Source organism: Adiantum capillus-veneris, chromosome 23 (assembly GCF_014529385.1).
Source record: "Adiantum capillus-veneris isolate H3 chromosome 23, ASM1452938v2, whole genome shotgun sequence".
Lineage (NCBI taxonomy): Eukaryota > Viridiplantae > Streptophyta > Polypodiopsida > Polypodiales > Pteridaceae > Adiantum > Adiantum capillus-veneris.
This window is the reverse complement of record NC_140953.1, coordinates 74,740,209-74,759,049: the sequence shown is the minus strand read 5'-3', so window position 1 is coordinate 74,759,049 and position 18,841 is coordinate 74,740,209.

Here is an 18,841-nt window from a genome sequence, read left to right as displayed (position 1 = left end):
TTACTCCTCATATTTGTTGAGTAAAATCTAAAAAATAGTCTCGGGATATTCTGGTTGGTCTTTATTCAAGTCACAAATGAGGCTAAAACTGCAATGCTTTGTATAGAAATGGAGTGAAAGATTATGCACGAGGAAGCTGAAATAGACACTTTCCTTACTGGTATCAAGGATATAAATGAGCAACATAGTGAAGTCATTTTTGACAGTTCCCTTGCAGACTGTTCTTGATGCTTTTTCAAATTCAACCGGACTTTTGCTAGTACTTGGAGACTTATGACCCAAGGAAATCTTGAAGTTTTCAACTTTGATGCATTATGCACATTGCTGTTGCAAGAGTCACTTTACAAAAAACAGGGCTAAACAGTGTGCAATTGAATAGACTTTTATTATTGCTCAAAGAGAAGTTGGTAACAACAATGTAACAATTTCTCGTGGTTCTTTTGAGAGTGAAAAATCTTCTTTTCCTAATGCTTCTGTTGGTAGCACTTCGTCTCGGAATTCTCGTGATAAGGACAAAAAGAAGATGACTAGCCATTATTATAAAGCTAATGATCACTTGATCAAGCAATGTCCAAAGTTGAAGGCAAAAGAGACTAAGAAGAAAAAGGCTGGATCAACTATATCATTCAATACAAGTGCAGCTATTGTAGAGTCTTTGTGAAGAAATAGAGAGATAATTTTCACACATGACATATATATATACACACACACACACACACACACACACACACACACACACACACACACACACACACACACACAGAGCATGATATACGTGTTTCACCCAATGTGGGCTTTGTTCACGAGAAAGCAGCCACTCAATGGCTTTAGTACTTCAAACAAGAAAGGAGACCTCTTAACTTGGATGCTCAATTGACTCATGTGCCAACATAGTCATGCCCTTGTCTTTGTGGCAATATTACTTTCCTTGAAGGAGGGATTTTGTCCTTAAAAGCATTGATCAATGAAATAACTCTCCATAATAATATTAATGCTCTCCTCTCAAAACTTCCATCACATCAAATACTATCCCACATAGTACTTACCATTACATTTTTGCACTGATATGTGGAATTATGTGCTTCTAGAAAAAATGAAATTGAATGATTGCACTCATATGTGGAATTATGTGCTTCTAGCAAAAATGAAATTGAATGATTGCAGTCAATATTTTCTCAGGAGATTGTCCCTTTGACCAAGATAAACCTCTATCTTCACTACTTAGATCTCAAACTAAGAGTAGAAAAACTCTTGACTAATAGTAGAAACCTATCCCAGGCAAAACGCTCTAACTCAGAAAAACCTATTTCTCTCTTCTCAGCAAATAGTAGATTATCTCAAGCAAGATGTTCTGACTGAGCAAAAGTTAACTCTTTATCTCCTCAAGCAATTTCTTCCAAAAATTGGAGTGCTTCTTACAGCTTTATATCATTCAAGCTATTGATAGGTGTTTTGGGCTTACTTATAGAAGAAAACAAAAGGTTGGCACTCTAAGTTTAAGTCCTCAGGTACATGTACCTTCCACATGCATATTTTATTCCAAAACTAGAGTTGTTCTTCATGAAAGATGGAGCATTTTGTGAACTATCTATGGTTAACATAGAGGGATCCCCAAAACTTCTTAACTCCACAAATTTGATGGATTTGTACTGTGCCAATAATCTTTTTGACAAAAGTAGCCCTTCTAGCACTTTTAAAGGCATACACATGTAATCCCATGTTATACAACCAAATTTGGTATCTTTGACACATCTCAACAAGACTTTAAGCATTATAGATTTGAATAGGAGTAATAATTTGTGTGACTTGTCAAGTCAACTAATAATATACACGAGATAAATATAGGAATAACTCGTATAATTCTTAAATAGACATGGAGTGTCTACTCCTCATCTTACCAAGAAGCAATATTTTGATAGATTCTCAAAAGAATCCACTTTTGTAACTAACTTGTGTTCCATGTATTCTTATAGGATACCCCAAGTGTATCATGAAAGGCAAAATATGATTTCATGTACAATATAATGGAGATTGATCCTAAAAACATTTACTTATTACAAATAATAGCTAGCAACATAGGGTTGCCTTATGACTATGCAACAATAACCCAAGCTAATGGATTTTTTATTAAGGAAGAAATTCTATGATCAATGGTCATTTTTGAGCATTGAAATCTTCCCTATTGCAAGAGCAAAAATTCTCACTCTTGTACGGGGGAGATTGTACCTAGGGACTTGTTGTCTATAATCTTCTACTTCTCTTCTCTCTCACAACGAATATGTGTGCCACTCTAATCTTGGAGGTTCATAGATCACACTTAGTCTTGCTGTGTCTCTCTTACTCTCTAATCATTCATCTTGATGAGCAACATATAGAGTGCTATGATATTTTATGAATTTTAGGGTCACCGCATATTGGTTGTGTTGTAGTTGTATCAAAGCAATGGCTGTGTTGTTGATGATGTGCAAAATTAAGTATGGAGATCTCAATCTAGGAAAATAAATATTATAGACCAACTAATTCTTCTTTCTCTTCTATGTGAGTTTCCTTTTTCTTGCTTGCTTTTATGACCTATCCGTAGAGTAATAATGGTGGAAAATTTTCATCATAGTAGCAGATCTCACGGATGCTTTTAGGATAAGAAATATCTATGGATGCTTGATTGATCAATGGGAACATTCATTATTGTACTTGTAATAGTTTGATGAGCGCGATGGGTTGGCTTTGATTGATGTTTGGTCTAAGTACCACTTATTTTCACACATGAAAATGCTGATGGGTTTTTGCTCTTTAGCTTCTGAAGTCTTTAAGGATCTACATGGTTTCTCTTTTTCTTTTATGTTCATGATGGTTTCTTTGCCACAATGTTACTTTGCATAGACCAAATATCGTATTTATGGTACCATGGGATTTCTAATCTTTTAGAAAAAAAAACCTTGGTAAATTGGATGGTGAGAGAAGTTTGAACTCTTGGATAAAGCAAAAGGTTACATTGTAAGTCGAGTTTATGATCATGGAATAATAGTTTGAGAATGTAGGTTTGGAAACTTCAAGCTTAAAAAGAATGGGAAACACTTGAGATTTTTTCATACATGTATACTTCAAGAGGTATTTAGGACAATAGATAGTCTAATGATTTTTACGTATAGTATGCCATGTGTAACAATTGATAAGTTCTTTGACAACCTTCCTAATGTCTTAAGCATGTTTTCCTTTGAACAGAATTTTCTTTTGTGTATAAGTAGTATCTTAGTACAACATACACATCCTAAACATAGACACTTCCTAGGAAAATGGGTTGGTGGAAATGTTGGCTTTAAACTACTGTATTGTTTATGGTGGCTCATAGGCCCAATGTTAGTGATAAATCCCATCTCTTTGATAGGTGCTAGGTGGTATGGACACTAGCCTCAGATCAGGGTTCATATTCATAACCTTCTGAGTCATTTGACTTGATTGATTGTACTAGATAAGAGCAATCGATCAAACTTCCTTTTGTTAGACTTTGTATCTAATATTGAATTTTCATGCTCACATAAAGACTTTGAAGAAATTGCATACTCTTCTCAAATGGATCACAAAGCCTTTAAATTTCTACTAGAGTACAATGTTCAGAGAGACATCATCGGTTCGTATCAAGACTGTCAAGCATGATTGTGCTGGTCTTTTTTCTTTGATTTTTAATATAACAACTTGATTGGCTTCACACTTGAATTTTTTACCCTCATGGCCTTTATGAGGTAGTAGGAAAAACTCAATGGGCCTATTGTTTCAACATTGAGTATGATGTCAGGGTAAGGGTGGATGCACACAAACGCACACACTCAATCTCTCTCTCTCTCTCTCTCTCTCTCACACACACACACACACACACACACACACACACACACACACACACACACCTCGGGGGTTCACCGTTTAGTAGCCCCCTATATAACGTGCATTTGCGGAGTATTAGAAAAACCCCCTCTTTTAACATGTCTGAATGAATAAAATGAGCCCTTATTTTAGGGGTTTTTCCAAAATTGAATATAAAACCCACTTATTTTAATGTATCTCTGTTAAATTGCCTATTTGTTTTGCATTTTAAAACCCCTCCTTTTGAACTCACGTTATAAATTAACATGATTGCATAGTGCATCCCCCGAGACACACACACATACACACATTTTTTTTCTTACTCTGAAGTGATTGCTATCGGAGCTATATATGGCTCACTCTACTGAACTTGGTCTCACCTATATATTTGTATCATGTCCTCAATATGAATCAGTCTTTGGGAGCGTACATGGTGTGTCTCTTGTCTCGTCTCTCTCTTTCTCTCTACATCTCAACATGGTATCAAAGCAGTAACGATCACACAGCGATTGAATTCATGGTGAAAAAACAGTATGTGTATGCGATTCCCATGTAAGATTTTGAGGATTGATTCTTGTTAAGTGTGGTTGTTTTGTGTTAATAATAATATGATTAGTGTTATGTGTGGTGTTTATTGATGATCAAGGTGGTGAATCATTGATTAAGTTTCCTTGTTGATTTGTCTTATGACATCCTGACCTTCGTCTCAATTCTTTAGGGTCTTCTGCTCAAAATTTGGAGAAACGGAAACAGCACAATGGAGCACAGTGGAATGACACTTTTCATCCAAAACTTGTTCGTCTCCTTGACTTCTAGGTTTACATCAATCGGAGTTTGCAGCTGAAAGTTATGTAGTTTTTACTATAATTGAGAGACAGCTTTCATCCTCGTGCGTCTTTGTGAAGCGTCCGCGATCATTTTTCTAATTTTGGGGTCAAATTTTTCGAGCAAATATACCTTCTTCTATTCATATTGTGCCCATCAATCTTGCATCTAATGTCACTCTATTTTGAGAACTCTTTTATTAATAACATCTCCTTTTCCCTGTTTTTTTGGGTGACGTCCCTCACCTCTTTGGAGGTTTATTGAGCATGCTTCTTGCGTTTTATCGTTGAAAAAACACAGTCGTCATATTTCTCTCCTTCTCAATTGAAACCTTCACCATATATGGTGTGCAAATTTTGCGATCTTATCTTATACGTCTTCTCGCAACCAGATATGGCTATGACTATTCTCGTCAACAGATTTCCTTGTTCTGTTCCTCCTTTCAAAGGCCAAGGATTTCCAGGCTCGAAAGCAAAGATGTTGCTAATTCTTGAAGGCAATGAACTCTCTCATGCTGTCCTTGGAAATCGTGTTTGTCCACCTCAGCCTGTTGATACGGATCATGACAACGTGCTTATCACTGAAGGACCTATATTTGAAGATTGGAATGTTGCATATACGGATTGGCAATTACGTGATAAAGCAACGTGTCGGTATATTCTTTTTGCTCTTACTAATTCTCTTTTGCTTGATATGTATGAACTGCCTACTTTCCACGACGTATAGAAAGTACCTTATTGCAAAATTTCAAAAGAAATCTGTTACACATGTACTTTATTTGAGAGGGTTGCATAACAAGTTACAATATGAAGTTGGTACTAGCATGACGAGATGTATTGAGCCTTTCAAATCTTTTATTAATCAACTTGGTGCTACTGGTGATCCTATTTCACAAAAACAATTGATTACACTTCTCCTTGAAACGGTGAAGGACTCTTCTTATAATAGCATTGTCTTATAATAGTCCGACCAAATCCACAGTCAATCATTTTGTAGGTAGGATCATAATCATCTCCCTCATTTGTCAAATAATTAATTTATGTCCCTCAAAATAATCATACAATGGCATTAAAATATAAAACATTAATATGTATATTTGCGACTCAGGAAAAAAAAAATTGATGCACATTTGATGACCATATATAACATTCAGGCATCGCAAGGTCATGATACTCTTCAATATCTAATCAATCATAAGAATAATTATCATTTTTGTAAACAAAACATGCTAATTGATTGTGGTTAGCATAGCTGCCAACTTACGGCTAGCACAAGTGTTAATGCCAAGATGGACTTTAGCCATATCAAGAGGTGCTATTATATACATGTGGTAGTGATGTGTTTGAACACAGTTAGGACCATCAGGGTATTTTTTCTCTCCCTAGGAGGGTTTCCCCCCCCTATACATTGTATATACACCCATCAATCTAGGTCTATCTTATGTTTCCATTGCATACTAAGTAATACAGTCTCTGTTGTGTGCCTTAGGCTTCCTTCATGTCCAAGATGTGTGTGTTTTCCTGTAATCCTAATTCCAATAATTGGTAATAGACTAGGTTGTGTCCTCTTAGGCTTAGTCGCCAGCAACTCCAGCACACACCTGCTCACTTCCTCTCATTTTTGAGAGCGTTGGCGAGCGTCAGTGGGTCTGCTCAGATTTTTTATTCGGGCTCATTTCGCCCTCTTTTTTCACTACAAGGAGTACTATACATGCTATTTTGTCATTTTGTCCAAAATTTCTACCCATTTTTTGCATATAAGGTCCCTTACATTTTTCTACAGTTGGTGCTATATAGCCCGTGTTTTTCCCTCTTTGTTTCTCCTCTTTTTGGGAAGTTCTCGTATCAGGTGCAACATTTATCATGGCTGACAACAATATAGATGTGCTCAAGATGTTTGCTGCTACTGAGGATAGATTGGTTGGGGACAATTCACCCTATGTGAGCTTATATGACGCAACATGTTTTTGTGTCAAAGGGCGTTTGGAATATTGTGCATGGCATTGATGTATGTCCCAGGTTTAAGGATGTAGGCAATGTTAAGGATGTTATGAGTTTTGGTTGTAGGATTGACGCTACCAAAGCTCTTTCGATGGAAGGATTTTTGCTACCAGAGCTGTTTTGCCTCTGGTTGAGCAAGCTCGTTGGGATGTAAAAGATAAGAAATTTCATGCTTTGATTGCATTGTCTTTGAATCGAAGCACACTATTACTCCTCATATTTGTTGAGTAAAATCTAAAAAATAGTCTCGGGATATTCTGGCTGGTCTTTATTCAAGTCACAAATGAGGCTAAAACTGCAATGCTTTGTATAGAAATGGAGTGAAAGATTATGCACGAGGAAGCTGAAATAGACACTTTCCTTACTGGTATCAAGGATATAAATGAGCAACATAGTGAAGTCATTTTTGACAGTTCCCTTGCAGACTGTTCTTGATGCTTTTTCAAATTCAACCGGACTTTTGCTAGTACTTGGAGACTTATGACCCAAGGAAATCTTGAAGTTTTCAACTTTGATGCATTATGCACATTGCTGTTGCAAGAGTTACTTTACAAAAAACAGGGCTAAACAGTGTGCAATTGAATAGACTTTTATTATTGCTCAAAGAGAAGTTGGTAACAACAATGTAACTATTTCTCGTGGTTCGTTTGCGAGTGAAAAATCTTCTTTTCCTAATGCTTCTGTTGGTAGCACTTCGTCTCGGAATTCTCGTGATAAGGACAAAAAGAAGATGACTAGCCATTATTATAAAGCTAATGATCACTTGATCAAGCAATGTCCAAAGTTGAAGGCAAAAGAGACTAAGAAGAAAGAGGCTGGATCAACTATATCATTCAATACAAGTGCATCTATTGTAGAGTCTTTGTGAAGAAATAGAGAGATAATTTTCACACATGACATATTATAAAGTACACACACACAAAGCATGATATACGTGGTTCACCCAATGTGGGCTTTGTTCACGAGAAAGCAGCCACTCAATGGCTTTAGTACTTCAAACAAGAAAGGAGACCACTTAACTTGGATGCTCAATTAACTCATGTGCCAACATAGTCATGCCCTTGTCTTTGTGGCAATATTACTTTCCTTGAAGGAGGGATTTTGTCCTTAAAAGCATTGATCAATGAAATAACTCTCCATAATAATATTAATGCTCTCCTCTCAAAACTAGCAACATAGGGTTGCCTTGTACGGGGGAGATTGTACCTAGTGACTTGTGTCTATAATCTTCTACTCTCTTGTCCTCTTCTCTCTCACAACGATATGTGTGCCACGCCAATCTTGGAGGTTCATATAGAACGCTTGGTCTTGCTCTATCTCTCTTACTCTATAATCATTAATCTTGATGAGCAACATATAGAAACAATTATTGAGGTATGCTTGTATAATTCTGATACTAGTGCTATGATATTCTATGGATTTTAGGGTCCCAGATCACAATATATCTATTTCATTACTTTCATTGATGATTTCTCATGCTATACGATTGTATTTTTACTTAGATAAACATCTGAGGCCTTATCTGTTTTCAAACAATTCCACAAGGCTGCGGAACTTCAAACTGGTCGTCGCCTTAAGAAGCTTCGTAGTGACAATGGAGGCAAAACATGTTTCTCGAGAGTTTGTGAGTTACTGTGCTGACAGTGTAATGCAGAGACTAGGATTTGAACATAGAATTCCTACTTGTGTTCGATTGTTGGGTTTGAGAGCTATATCCAAGGTATTGGTTAATGAAAGATTATATCCCGGTATTAAGGTAGGAAGATCTGTTAGGTAGGGATGTCCTCTTAGCCCGTTGTTATTTGCTAAAAAAACCCATCCCCTCTTCTTCTTTCTCCATGCTCACGCAACAAATGGTAACTTGAAAGGGCTGTAGGTAGGCTCTTGTAATAGGACTTATTCTGCAAAGTTTTGATAAATATATTTGTTTAGAGTACATTTTGTTCATTCCAGTGTTTTTCCACGGTATAGGATTTCATTTTAATCGTTCTCGTGAAGTTTCAAATTTTGACCAGGGACACCCCTCGGGAGCCGGTTTCGAGGGTACTATGGTCAAAATTTGGAAAAATTTTGTATGTAGCAATTGTAGCCCTTGACACGAGGAAAAGTAATGCTTCTTTGTGTTTTTGTATTTTGATGCCCGTTTCAGCCCGTAGATTAGAGAAAAAGTGAGAAAATGCTTTTTTAGACTGTTTTTGTGAAAAGTGCTGACTTGCAGGTAAATTTTCGGGCACACTGAGCAGGATATGGATTTTTCGCGTCTCACAACTTTCGAAGAGCTCGATGAGACGAACAAATTCATGTGAGACAAACCTGGTCAAATTCTGAACTGTTTGGGAGTTATGGCTTACTGAAAATGGCCAAAAAAAGTTTCTAAAATTGCTAACTTGCGAGTGTGGGTTGCGTTTTGTGGTTCTTATGCGTTTGAGTGCAGGACGTCTCTTTTCGGAACCTATTTTGGACCGCTTTTGCTAAAGACTAACAGAAGGACGAAAATAGCCGCTTTTTGCCTCACTTTTTGCCTGTGGAGAAGGAGGCTACACTACAGTGAAGGTGCCTTGTGATTGAGATTGAGAGTGAGAGTGAGATTGAGAGTCAGAGTGAGAGTGCGATTGAGAACTGTGCACAGATTGAGAGTGAGATTGAGAGTGAGATAGCTCGAGGGTGGTCGGGAGGTTGATACGAGCTACACTCTTCTTGTACTCGGGAATTGATTTCAATATACATCTCTGATTTCCTGCGTCTACTCTGTGCACTTGCAAATTTTTGTTATTCAGTTGTTGTATTCATGTGTCTCGTCACAGCATCTCATCATCATCTCTATCATGTTCTTGATTTGGGTTTTAAGATGACACTATTATTTTCTCGGATACTCAGAATGCTAATATTGGTGAATATATATCATACTTGAATTTTTATTCGCTTGTAGGTGCTTTATATTTGAATCTAGGGAAGTCTCTGTTGATAGATGTATCTGCAAAGATAATTTTCATAGCTTGATTTGGCAAGAAAAGAGAAGTCTTAGGGGAACTGTATTCAGGAACCTTGGTGATCCTCTAGGAGTTAATGTATCTGCAAACTAGTTGACACAATGGGTTGAGGATATAATCCAAACCAAAATGGCTTCGTGGTGTTGTACTAAATGGCCAACTCATGTTAGGTTAAGGATTGTGCAGTCTATTGGGATTTCCTCTATACGTTATATTTTATTCCCTTTGATCCTTGACCAGTTGCAAAATTTACATCAACATTAGTGATATTTTATGGGGATCTTCTGTTGTAGCCTGGCTCGCTTGGAAGCATTTGGCATTGCCTATTCACTTGGGAGGATTGGGTATCCTTCATTTGCAAATGCACATGCTGGCTAGTACAGAAACCTTACTGAAACAAATTGATGGATAATTTTGTTGTGTACTTTCATGGTGTTTGGAATATGTTTGCATGGGACAAATTAAATTTTTTTGTGCTACTCATGTTCAATTGTGTGGGAAGACTGCTAATATGTTGGTTAAGTCTTGAAAAAGTCTATGTGCTTTGTTGATTTGGTATGGTAGAGTTAGATATACAGGTAATCCCTTAGGGTATGAGTCTTGTTGTTGGAGCTTTGGTTTAAAAAACCACCCCTGTTTTCTTGGGCAAAAAACCATAAGAGGGTTAAGCCCAATCAATCAAATTGTTACTCTAACAGAAATATTATTTCGTTTATGGTGGCTAAGAGAACATTCAGACTAGAAAATGGGCTCAAAATTACTTGGGAATAGTTGTGTACACATGTTAGCAATTTGAAAAATCCTTGTTGCAATGAAGATTTAATCAAAGATTCAAAGATTGAGCATTGTCAGAGACTTCAACAAATTGATGGACCTCCCCAACTGTGCGCTCCTTGCCGCACTGTCGAAGCAAGGGACTTTCCAATACACCGTGTGCGAGCCACAAATGGCTCCAAGCACACAACAAGCCTAAACTAGCAAGCTCAAGAGAGCAAAGGGTGTGTCACTCACCGCTCTAAACTACGCTCGCCTTCGTGGTGGATTCCTCGCCGCGATGAAGAAGAAGCTGCAGTCGTGCCGCGCTCAACCGCTTCGCCGCCGTCGTGCCTTCGTAATGCTCGATCGCACACACACTCCCCTCTCTCTCTCTCTCTCTCCCACACACACACACACACACAAGGAGGTGAAAGAAGAAGAAGATGGAGATGGAGATGGAGCAAGACCACTCTTCTATTGCAAAAAAGAGAGAATGAGTAAAAATTAGGTTTAGTTGGCTTTATATGAGCTCACCCCATTCACACTTGGGCGCCCATGCTTAGCCAACTAATCCCTTGAATGTCCCAGTTTAGGGTGCGCCTCTCAGGCGATCACTCTTACCCTTTTCCTCTTTGTCCGACAAGCCCGGTACCTGACTCTACCAAATACATAATACACGTCCGTCGTAGGTGATGGGGTGTCCGTGAGCCGTGAGGGTTAACATGCCCCCCTTCCTGATGTAGATTCCGTCCTCGGAAGCTATTGAGTTGAAGCTGTTCGTCGAGGTGGAAGAGCATTTGAGATGAATTCCAGAGCCTTCTTCAGTCACTGCAAAATCAAACAACATTGCACAGTAATTGCATTCTCAATACAATTAAAAATCACATGCAATTTAGACAGACAAATTGATTGGTAACAAAATTTTAGACAATTTGTCAGCAATGAACATTAAATTTCAATGTAATCAAATGCAAAACAGATCTACAGGTAGAAAATTAGACAGTCTGGGGTCGCTAATTTGACGGTCGAAAGGCACTAGAGATCGAATATTAATACCATGGAACTTCTTAATTTTCTGTGGTCAATTCAGTTGTTTAATTCGCGGAGAGCCAAGTATTCCTCGTCGCGATGAAGAAGAAGCTGCAGTCGTGCCGCGCTCAAACCGCTTCGCCGCCGTCGTGCCTTCGTAATGCTCGATCGCACACACACTCTCCCTCTCTCTCTCTCTCTCACACACACACACACACACACACACAAGGAGGTGAAGAAGAAGAAGATGGAGATGGAGATGGAGCAAGAGCACTCTTCTATTGCACAAATGAGAGAATGAGTAAACATTAGGTTTAGTTGGCTTTTATATGAGCTCACCCCATTCACACTTGGGCACCCATGCTTAGCCAACTAATCCCTTGAATGTCCCAGTTAGAGTGCGCCTCTCATCGGCGATCACTCTTACCCTTTTCCTATTGGTCCGACAAGCCCGGTACCTGACTCTACCAAATACATAATACACGTCTGTCGTAGGTGATGGGGTGTCCGTGAGCCGTGAGGGTTAACATGCCCCCCTTCCTGATGTAGATTCCGTCCTCGGAAGCTATTGAGTTGAAGCTGGTTCGTCGAGGTGGAAGAGCATTTGAGATGAATGTCCAGAGCCTTCTTCAGTCACTGCAAAATCAAACAACATTGGCACAGTAATTGCATTCTCATATACAATTAAAAATCACATGCAATTTTAGACAGACAAATTGATTGGTAACAAAATTTTAGACAATTTGTCAGCAATGAACATTAAATTTCAATGTAATCAAATGCAAAAACAGATCTACAGGTAGAAAATTAGACAAGTTTGGGGTCGCTAATTTGACGGTCGAAAGGCACTAGAGATCGAATATTAATACCATGGGTAAGCTTCTTAATTTTCTGTGGTCAATTAAGTTGTTTAATCGCGAGAGCCAAGTATTCATGTTCGAGGGCTGACTAGAGGCTATATCTAGAAGACCTTGTAGTTAAGCTACCATAAAAGGAATTTCTCATGAAATCATCGCCTGGCTGATTACTTTTTCTTTGACCCCCCAAGGTCTTTTCACAGTGATTCAATTATGATGTGTGTGCTTATTTTGTATGCCTTGGGTTTTTTGCTTTTCAAGGAAAAGCGCCCACACTGGGAACCTCTAGGGCTCTAGTACCATAGGCGATACATGTGAGTGAAGTACCAATTCAAGCAGGGATTTCTCTTCCAGCTTAAAATTTTACATTGTGGCACTTTGATTTTTTGTTTGTTCATTTTCAACATTTTAATTTTGTAACTTTGGGGGTCATATAACACTGTTACCCTCCCCAGGGTCATCACATTAGTAAACTCCCTTTATAATGCTTAAGCTAAAGGTCAATAGGGTTAAGCCCACTAGAAATCCCTAGTACATTTCATACAATGCTGCCTAAATCGGATTAAGAACCTAAGTAACCATTGATTATTAGGAAGGCATTCCCCATGGTATTAAGAGAAGATTTCTAATACCTAGCTTGGTCAAACTAGCTTAGTCGGACTGCTTGATTTTTACACCTAGACAAGTTATTATGACAAAACATTACATTGAATTAAATGTTTGATACTAAGCCAATGCGCTGAATATTATGCTACCAATCACAATCAAAGCAGACAAAACATGGATGCAAAAAGATAAGGGCAATGCTAATGGACATAAAACACCTGTTTGTGTTGATGGTCGCGCTTGATTTGAAGTGTGAACGAGAGAAAGGTTCCATGAAGGTCCAAATCCTATCAATAGCAACACGCTCGTGTACACACTAGGAAACAAAAGGAATACCTCCAGGAGGCACATTAGTGGGAAAAGAGAACTTCGCTAATCTCTCAACTCTACAACAGAAACACTGTTATCGTACTAATCTTACCTACCCTCCATCACTCAAGTGATGAGAATCAAAGGTGTTTTATGGCATAGGTTTCTGTTTCACTGTACCAGATGTGACATGTGTAGGTCTGAGTCAATGTTTTGACTTTTAATGTGCATACTCGTTTGCTAATTGCTCTTGCTCTTTATTTTTATTTTTTTTGTTTGTATGAGTATAAGGCTTTATATGTACATTCCCTAAGATTGGGAGATTAAGAGGTCAGGGAAAAGGGTTGAGAGGGAAGCAAGTGAATAATGGATGTCCACAAACACTCCCCCCTTCCTTGGGTAGATCATACCGTTTGAAATGAGCTTGTCACCCTTTGAAACCAATTGTTCCAGTTGGTAATAGGTGAGGATTTTTTCCAGTAGTTTTCTATTACCCTAGGTGCATCGTCAAGTTGCAAGGGTGGTAAGGTACTCTCCCAGGATCGAACTTGAAGTGGTTCATCAGGTGATTCTTGAACACTGGGAGGTGTGGATTCTTTGTAGCTTCATGGAGGTCCACTACTATAGATGGAGGCTCTGTAGAAGCTTTTACCTCTATGGATGTATTACATGAGGAGCTAGAAGCTTCATGGGACTCCCCTCTTCCTGAGCTAGGTGGAACAAATCGTTCTTTCTTTGGTACCCAAACTAGCTCGGGAGCGGGTGTGTAGTAGTCTGTGATTTTTTTCTTTCCACGATCATTGATTCGTTTTGGAGCTACGGGATTGGGCTCACTTGGGTCAGGTGATAGGTAAGAGCACAATCTACGTTTTGGCACCCAGATTTGGTCATTTCCTTGATAATAGCCTTGGGCTTCCAATAGTCGTTTAGGGATCCATCGCAACATTTTCTTACTTTTCTTGGAGTGAGTGGTACGTTTCTTACAAGGCTTCTATTTTTTAGCACTAGCTATGGTCACTAAAGAAGCTTTAGGGACCCACTTGTATGTTTTCTTCGTTACATTAGGATGAGTCTTGTCGGAAGCGATATGCATTGCTTGTAGCATATTTAAGGGTACAGGCATTTCATCCCCCTCAGGTGTTACCCAGGTCGTCCCCCTATTTCCCCAAGTGTCTATGGTTGCTGCTAGGTGGACCCAATCTACATTGTCCGAATCAGTCATCCCAGGTAGGATATCCATATGGACACTCTTTGGGTGTGGGGTCCACGTGCGATGTGAAAGGAGAGTCCACTTCCCCACCCCCTTCATGTGCTTCATTTGCATCACGTTCCGAGCGAGTAGCTCTACCTAATGTTTCCATGAAACGGCTAAACATACTAGTACTAGGCTGTGGAGCTTCGGGAGGTGCATGGCCTTCTCTCTTGTTTTGGGGGGGGGGATGCTTCCATTATTTCTGAGTCGGAGGAGGAATCACTAGCGGCTATTTTAGGGTCTTGGGTGGTGCTACCTTGTGTCCCCGCTGAGGGTCTAGAGCTTATCGTGGATGGGTAATGGGTGTCCGTATGAACAGAGGCACTACCAATGTGATCGTGCTCTAACACTCGTCCGAGCGTAAGTACATGTGTGCTTTTGATACCCTAAGGTGTCAAAAAGCTGCTCTAGGAGGCCTTGTGACTAGTTTTTAGCGTGTTTTTTGTTTTGTTTTTGCTAGATTTTTTAGAGCGTGTCGTGGAATGGGCCGTGTTATAGCTCGAAACGAGCGTATCGGTCAGAGGGTCGTGCCGTGCTTTACAGCCCTCCGTTTGGTCACTCTATGCCCTCGGAATCCCTAAAACTATCAATTTCCAGTAGGGAACTAGGCCCAAACTAGAAAGTCTAAGGGTGCAAGTGGGAAGAGAAGGGAGGAGAGTGGAGGACTTGTCCCACATGCTCTCATTCTCTCTTGAGGGAGTAGGGTATATATATAAGAGTTAGTCTAGTATATATCATAAGACTGAGGACTGAGGCTTGGGCCTGGGCTTGGGCTTGGGCAAACGATCCCGATCTATCTTTTATACAAACCAACCCGTCCGTTTTTATACTCACGTTTTTTATTTTCGAAAAATTTATCCTCCCCCTCACCCGCGTTTTTATTTTTCGGATTTTTTTTTTCCGGATTTTTTTTCCCCCTGAATTTTTTTTTTTTTTTTGAAATGCAGAAAACGCAGAAATTGAAATTGCAGAAATTGAAAAAACGCAAGAAATGCAAAAAATTGAAAAAACACAGAAAATGCAGAAATTGAAACTTGACAGAACCAGAAAATGCAGAAGATACCAGAAAACGTAGAAAACGCAAAAAAACACAAATCTCCACACAACTACACACACTCATTCCCTGCCTTTCCTATGATAGAAATTGCACCACAAGAAAGCGTAAAGTGCTAACCGAGCTTAGTGTAGGGCATATCCCCGGCAGCGGCGCCAAAAATGTGCGCTCCTTGCCGCACTGTCGAAGCAAGGGACTTGCCAATACACCGTGTGCGAGCCACAAATGGCTCCAAGCACACAACAAGCCTAAACTAGCAAGCTCAAGAGAGCAAAGGGTGTGTCACTCACCGCTCTACGCTCGCCTTCGTGGTGGATTCCTCGCCGCGATGAAGAAGAAGCTGTAGTCATGCCGCGCTCAACCGCTTCGCCGCCGTCATGCCTTCGTAATGCTCGATCGCACACACACTCTCCCTCTCTCTCTCTCTCTCTCTCTCTCACACACACACACACACACACACAAGGAGGTGAAGAAGAAGAAGATGGAGATGGAGATGGAGCAAGAGCACTCTTCTATTGCACAAATGAGAGAATGAGTAAAAATTAGGTTTAGTTGGCTTTTATATGAGCTCACCCCATTCACACTTGGGCGCCCATGCTTAGCCAACTAATCCCTTGAATGTCCCAGTTAGAGTGCGCCTCTCATCGGCGATCACTCTTACCCTTTCCTATTGGTCCGACAAGCCGGTACCTGACTCTACCAATACATAATACACGTCCGTCGTAGGTGATGGGGTGTCCGTGAGCCGTGAGGGTTAACAACAACCAAAAGTTTCTATCTACACTTGATCCTTTAGCCTTAAATAGAGAACAGATGCAACAAGGTTTGCGAGTTCAATCTAGATCAAAGATGGTGGTTGAAGAAGCTATCTGATGTATGGTGGAATATCCTGACAGGTGCTCCCCATGGGTGAATTGTTAGTCAAAAAGAGAATGTGTGATGGAAAATGCCCCAAATGTGGTCATCTTGAGACAACGAAGCACATATTTTGGAACTTCCCTACATTATATGCTTGATGGGTATGTTTGTATGATATTTGTATGATGCATTGGAAGACTAAGTTTCTAAATATAGACTGATTTTTGGAACAATTCAACCGGGTTCTACACGTTAGACTTATGTATTGCTTTTCTCAGACTTTGGCTGTTATCCTTTTTGTGGAATGCTAGAAACTCAGCTTTGTTTGATACCACACACCTTTCACAGTTTACACCAACTACCTTGGAGGATGTATGATTCGAGATAATATTGTAAGTAGGTACTGTGTAGAGAGATTGTTAGAGGACTGTGTAGCACTGCCAAATCCTCAAGAGAATAAGACGATGGAATTCCTCGCCATGATGTAAATGTAACAAAATGTAATATAGTACTTAAGTTAGAGAGAGAGAGAGAGAGAGAGAGAGAGAGAGAGAGAGAGAGAGAGAGAGAGAGAGATTTTCACAATTATATAGGAAAATGAAATTTCCACTCTAAACCAATAAAAGGACCGATAAGAAAGGATGGGGAACATAGTTCTCCTCTGTCTGACTGATGAACTACAGCAATGGAAGCATTTCACCATCGACATTGGGTACCTACTCCATAAGGGGAGAGTTTGTGTACCGACGGACATAGACATTCGGCACCAAATTCTTTATGAATGTCATGATAGTCCAAGTGCAGGGCACCCAAGTATTAGAAAGATTTATGCTCTGGTACAACGATAGTTTTACTGGCCAGGTTTACATGGCTTTGTTCAAGATTATGTCTTGCATTGCCAAAAATGTCAGGTTAACAAAGCAGAGCCCCTGAAAGCAAGAGGACTCTTACATCCTTTGGAGATCCCCAATGGTAAGTGGGAAAGTATAACTATGGATTTTATTGTGGGTTTACCAACCCACTATACGAGGTCATGACTCAGTATGGGTGGTCGTAGACCGGTTGACTAAACTATGTAAGTTTATTCCAGCCAAATCAACGATTAAAACTCCAGAATTAGCTAAGTTATTTGTGGACAACCTATATAAGTTGTATGGTTTGCCAAGTAACAATGTCAATGATCGTGATCCCTAGTTTAATAGTCATTTTTGGAGTGTTGTGTTTAAATGATTGGGTACACAACTAAACCTCAGTACAACCGATCATCCAGAAACGGATGGTCAAATTGAACGAGTTAACTAAGTGCTAGAGGATATGCTACGCGCATACGTTAGAAAGAAACAGTCAGATTGGAAAGAATATTTACCTATTCTCAAGTTTTCTTACAATAGTGCTAAGCATGTCACAACTGGATTTAGTTCTTGCATGCACATGTATGGTTTTCAGCCTAGGTCACCTGTTACGATGGGATTGGCAACCGAAAAACTCCAATAGGTTAAGGATTTTCTCCAAAACCACATGGATATGCTGAAACTCGCTCGTCAGATTATCCGACAAGTGCAGGATCGGTATAAGAAGTACACTGATGAGAAACGTTGGCAAGTTACCTTTGAGGAAGGGGAGGCAGTATTTTTACGTGTCCCAGAGCATTCAAAAAGTCTGAAAAGTGGGCCAACACCTAAATTATCTCCACGATATAATGGACCTTTCAAAATACTCAAGCGAGTGGATGATCGTGCCTACAAATTATCGCTACGTACACATGGTCGTGTTCATCCGGTGTTTACTATAAGCCGTTTACGTAAGCCATTACGTGGGGATGACAATGCCATTGACCAAAAGATTTTGGTCCATTTCGTTGAACCTCTTACCCTACCGCATGAACCTGAACGAATTCTCGACGATCATGATTTACGTACACATCATCATGTGCGTCGACAAGATTTAATCAAGTGGAAAGATCGACCTAAGGAAGGTGCCACTTGGGAAAACATTAGTGTTCTTAAGAAGAAGTTTCCCACTTTTGTTTTCAAGGTCTAAAACTCTTCCGTAAGGGGGGAGTAATGTCTGGACAAGGGCAAGGCCATAGAGTCTTGGACTGGACCAAGGGCCAGACTAGGCAATGTGGAAAAAGAATCCAGCTAGGGAAAAGGGGCTATAGTGGGAGGTTGGGAGGTGGATTCCAAGCTCTAGTTACCCCTAGTCTTTACAATAATTTTCATAGCTTGATTTGGCAAGCAAAGGGAATTCTTAGGGAAAATGTATTCAGGAACCTTGGTTATCCTCTAGGAGTTGATGTATCTCCAAAATAGTTGACACAATGGGGGATAAAATCCAAACGAAAATGGGTTCGTGGCATTGTACTAAATGGTCAATTCATGTTAGGTGAAGGATTGTGCAGGCTATTTGGATTTCCTCTATATGTTTTGTTTTCTTCCCTTTGATAC